Consider the following 5632-nt stretch of genomic DNA (forward strand, 5'->3'; position numbering starts at 1 on the left):
CCACCCCATTGTATTCTCCACACAGCAGCCAGTATCATCTTTTTAAAAAGTAAGTCAGATAGTGCCATTAATTTGCTCACAAGCTTCTAAAGGGTTTCCAGAGCACACAGAACGAAATAAAAGTTAAAATTCCTGGTGACGGACAAGGCTCTGTTTAGTTGGCCTTGGCTTCTCCTAATCCCATGGCCTGACACTCTTCCTAATGCTTACTTGTATTGTTTCAGTCACAGTGGCCTCCTTGAAGTTCCATGAACACTCATATTGTGCTACTATTTTAGAGCATTTGCCCTCAATGTCACTCTACAGGGCATGTTCTTATCCTAGATATTTACATGTTCCATTTCTCTTTTCATTCAGCTCTCTACTTAAATGTCATCTCACAAAGGAGATCTTTCTTGAATGTACTATCTGAAATAACCTCCAGTCTTATCTACTTACTTACCTTTATTTCTCTACATCCCATTCATCACTCCTTCGTATGATCTATGTATTGCCTTGCCAATTTCTTTTCCCACTGTATTATATAGTCCAAGAGTGAAAGGATTACCACTTTTATTCACCACTGCATTATCAGGACCTAGAACAGCATATGGTGTTTATTTAGAAACTTTAAATAAATGTGTGGTGAATAAATCAATGAATGAATGAATGAGAGTGAAAATATACTAAATAGATCAACTAAATTAAATAAATGCAAATTTAAATGAAAACTTAAATGAAAATCCGACTCATAGGCAAAGTTTGCTTAATGAGAACGTAGGAAAAAAGTCAAATTAATACAACAGCATCAGATCAAAATAACCTGATTCAACCTCTAACACTGGAACTGTTCCTTGAATGGGATAAGACATATTTCCCAAGTCAATTAAGGCTTCCTCCCCTGGACAATGCCAGGATGGGCATACTACGGTTTGATGCTCTAGTTTTCCTGTTTTTTGTGTGGACCATGGCTAAGCAAGACCCCCCTGTGAATGAACATTATCTCTTAAAACAAAAACGAAAAAAACTACTATGCAATATATCATACATAGAAAAAAAAAATATATATATATAATGTAAATGTGTATGTGTATATTTACATGCATGTGTAAATGTAAATAATAAAAATAATAACATACCTATATTCAGGGTAAACTATAAATATTACCAAGAATTTTCAAAGCTTCCTCTCTACCGGATTTTAACTTCTTCCTCTCCTCCAAAGGTAATAATTATCCTGACTTTTGAGTCAATTATTTCTTTGCCTTCAAAAATATCTTTGTTACATACGAAAACTATAAAGATCTGCATAAAAATGAAGTTAACTATTCTTCTCTCATTTGTGTTTTAACTCATCATTGTGTTAAGATTCACCCATGTTGATGTATTTAATTTTAATTGATTAATCCCCACTTTTGTACATTAGTACATTATAGAAATATATGCTAATTTATTATTAATATATTATTATTTATAATTGTAATTTATAATTAATTATTAATATATGCATGTTATTCTTGATAGGCTTTCAGGTGGTTTCAAGTTGCTGTGCTATTCTTTACAAATTACTATGAATGATGTTCACATGTCTTTCCATTACTATTAGCCTTGGAACTGTTCTCTCCCTTAGAAAACTTTATACTTCTATGTTTAATCAATTTTGCATTGATCTTGAGATTACTTTGAGGGAAATTTTATTTTTCTCATTCCGGCATTCTTAGCAGTTTACTGCACCCCTTCCAAAACTTACTGACATCACCTTAGATAATTCATTTGGAGAAGCTCAGAAGTTAACACAGCAGTGACAATTAACTGTCTCTGAAAAGCTGCTTTCTTTTCCTAAATGCTTCCCCCCTCCATGCCTCTGACATATTTTGGGAGATATTTAAAACATTTTGATAGTTCTATTAACTGTTTTTCCTAAGGAGGATCACTTTTGTTGATGGTTCTCTACTAAGAATGTTTCCCAAAGTACAGTATGTTTCAATTTTCACAAGAACACCATGCACAGCTGCTAACTGCGTAAGGTGCTGCTAGGGCGGGGCTCAGGGCCAGGGCAAATCTGAGCAACCCTGAAATATCACGAGACACTTGGTGGGAAGTTTTTTGAACCTCACCAGCTCCCATACTTTCAACGGCCTCACGGAGCTATTGCCCCTCCCTTCTTTGGCCGACTGCGAATGGCGTCTTGCCGCTAGACCGACCCTCTTCTCTGCTGGCGTTTTCCCTTCTCCAGGCTTCGAGGGCTTTTCCCCACTACAGTCCAGCCACAGCAAGTATCATTTAAGATGTCTGACAATGTGAGCAGCGCAGTTGGCCCATCAGACTTAGGGAATGGAAGCCCGCCGAATAGCCCAGAGGAGCAGTCTGGGGCGGAGGCCGGGAGGGAGACATCTTTAGATACTGAACTGAGCTTGAGATTGACCAGAAATGGTGATGGTGCCGGGGATGGTGGTGGTGTCAGCCTTGCCGACATAGACACAGACACAGAAAATGAAAGCATGGTCTCTGAAAGTGTGGGAGACAGTGATGAAACCGTCAACTATGGCCGCTTAGGAGAGGAGGAAGACGAAGAAATGGAAGAACAGCCCCAGATACAGTACCATGAGGCTAGCCATTATCAGTATTTATCAGATGAGAACGGGTCCCTGGAGGACTGGATGTCCTCAGAAACATCTGTCCTGCCACCCCCTCGCTGGAAGGTTCTCACTGCTCTTCGACAGCGGCAGCTGGGTTCAAGTGCCCGCTTTGTACATGAGGCTTGCGGGGCAAGAGTCTTTGTGCAGCGTTTCCATCTGCAGTATGGGCTTGAAGGCCATGGTGGTTGTGTCAATAGTGTGCATTTTAACCAGTCTGGCAACTGGCTGGTCTCTAGCAGTGATGACCTTAAAACGATAATTTGGGATTGGATGTGTAAGAAGCCAGTACTGCAATTTGAGACTGGTCACAAAAATAATGTCTTTCATGCCCAGTTCCTTCCCAACACTGGTGATTCCATCCTGGCCACATGTGCCCGTGATGGGCAGATACGGGTAACAGAACTCCTTGCTCTGCCACCCAACCTGCTTTCTAAGCGTGTGGCCTTCCATAAGGGAGCCAGTCACAAGATGGCTATGCAGCCAGACTCCCCTTTTACATTCCTAACTTCAGGTGAAGATGCAGTTGTCTTTGCCATTGACCTCAGACAAAATGATCCAGCTTCAAAATTGGTGGTAACAAGAGAGAATGAGAGGAAAGTAGGACTCTATGCCATCTTTGTAAATCCTGCCAATGCTTACCAGTTTGCTGTGGGTGGACAAGACCAGTTTGTAAGAATTTATGACCAGAGGAAAATTAATATGAATGAGAATAATGGAGTATTCAAGAAATTCTGTCCTCATCACCTGGCCACTTACGATTCCAAAGCAGCCATCACCTCCCTTGTGTACAGCCACGATGGCACAGAGCTCCTGGCCAGTTACAATGATGAAGATATTTACCTCTTCAACTCCTCTGACTGTGATGGGGCCCAGTATATTAAGAGATACAAGGGGCACAGAAATAATGCCACAGTCAAAGGCGTCAATTTCTATGGCCCCAGAAGTCAGTTTGTGATGAGCGGAAGTGATTGCGGGCACATCTTCCTCTGGGAGAAATCATCCTGCCAGATTGTTCAGTTCCTGAAGGGGGACATGGCAGGTACTGTAAACTGTGTTGAGCCCCATCCCTCCCTACCTGTGATGGCGACCAGTGGCCTAGACCATGATGCCAAGATCTGGGCACCCACAGCTAAAGCTGCCACTGAGCTTACTGGGTTAAAGAATGTGATTAAGAAGAACAAGCAGGAACGAGATGAAGACAGATCACACCACACCGACCTATTTGACAGCCACATGCTTTGGTTCCTCATGCGTCACCTGACACGGAGAGGTCAACGCCGGCACCGGAGAGCTCCTGCAGCGGGAGGCATGAATGCAGATACAGATGAGTCTTCCAGCACCTCAGATACATCCGAGGAGGGAGAGGACCAAGACCGTGTGCAGTGCCTGCCGTCCTGAAAGCCTCATACCTGCACCAGCTAGATGTCACCTAAGTAGGCTGGACTTTAAGTTTTAAGTTGGAAATTCAGTTTAACTAATAGATTTGCCTTTGTTTTTTAAGTTCCACAATAAAAACCATCTTCCATCTCTTTCCTCTATTTTTCTTCCTTCCTTTCTCATATTCTTCCTCCCTCATTTCTTTCCTCCCACTTGGTTTCTTTACTCCTCTTTCTTTACTCCATATATCTATATGAATGTATAAGTAATTTATGCATTTTTTCCTTTGTTCTCTTATGGTTGACCTCTAAAGTTACCAATTCTGGTAAAAATAGTAATAGCTTTATTGAATCTATCTTTTCATTCATTTATGACACTCTTAAAACTATCACCTTTTTTTCCTCTTTAGCAGTTTATTATAAAGATTAAGTTCTTCAGTTGTTAAAAATATCAGAAATGTGTTTATTCTTTAAAAGTGAAGTAAAGTAAAGCACACCAGCATTCTTGTTCCTTGAATGCTGACACTTGGACATATACCCACACATTCATGCAACACACACACCCACACATTCATGCAACACACACACCCACACACACACACACACACAAGAGAAAGGGAAGAAAAGGTGGATAAATTCCTAACAAGATAATTCATCCTTCTAGGATAAATAATGGGGTTGTTTACATTTTTGAATCTATATGTTAATATATATTAATTTGAGCAGATGGAGGCTGGTGAAAATTAAATTTAATCACATGACATTGTTTAGTCTGAACTTTCAATTCTCTTGAAGTTTCATGGCTTACAACTCCCAGAAGGTTACCTTATAGGAAGTTCTCTTGGGACAACCATCTCCTAGAAGATACCAGCCAGGAATATAAGAATTCCTAATATTTGAAAAATATATGTTTGAACTAACTTTAAGAATAACTTCATGTTGCAATAAAGCGTTATTTATCCTTACAGATAACTGTGTGATATCATTGGAAGAAATATCTCATTACACATCCATGCATTGCTTAAAATTCCCTTTGGTTGTTGACAAAGAGGTTAGTTGCTTTTAAAATATTTTGTTCTAAGCTTTATTTAATGTGCATTTTGGGTGCTGGGTGTCCAATTACTGTACATTAATTTTAACACCCCTGTGAAGTCCATCACCCCCTTCTTTGCAGATGTTGGTAAAGAAGGATGTGATAAGACATCCTGTGCCCTGACAAAGGCTTTCCTTCTGTAATATTCAAAATGGATATTATCTCTGGCCCCTGGAGAGCAGGTTGAGAAATTTGCATAACAAGATTAGACTTTAGAATGGAAAATTACTTGACCAAAGTTCCTGCTCATTGAGATTCAAAGTTACGGACAGGACAACTGCCTGGGGATCTGGGGCCCTGGGGTAGCCCCTACCAAACTCTGCTGTCAGGAGAGGACCTTAAACGTCCTAGAAGAATCCAGTGAATCTGAACTACGTACTGTGGTTTAAAACAGGACAAGAGGAGGACAGAGTTATTAACTAGAATCCCAAGTTTGAGGTAATCCTGCACAATTGGGTGGGATGTATACTAGCAACAACATGAAATAAAAAATTTAAAAAAATGGAATTTCCAGTGCCACTGGGTGGCAGTGAGAATAATGGCAA

General features: G+C 40.2%; 1 pseudogene; it reads left to right on the plus strand.

Moving 5' to 3' along the window:
• The first annotated feature begins 2267 nt into the window (after window positions 1-2267).
• Window positions 2268-4016, plus strand: LOC109457529 (DDB1- and CUL4-associated factor 8; annotated as a pseudogene).
• The last annotated feature ends 1616 nt before the right edge of the window (window positions 4017-5632 follow it).

Source organism: Rhinolophus sinicus, chromosome X, assembly GCF_036562045.2.
Source record: "Rhinolophus sinicus isolate RSC01 chromosome X, ASM3656204v1, whole genome shotgun sequence".
NCBI classification, from domain to species: Eukaryota; Metazoa; Chordata; class Mammalia; order Chiroptera; family Rhinolophidae; genus Rhinolophus; species Rhinolophus sinicus.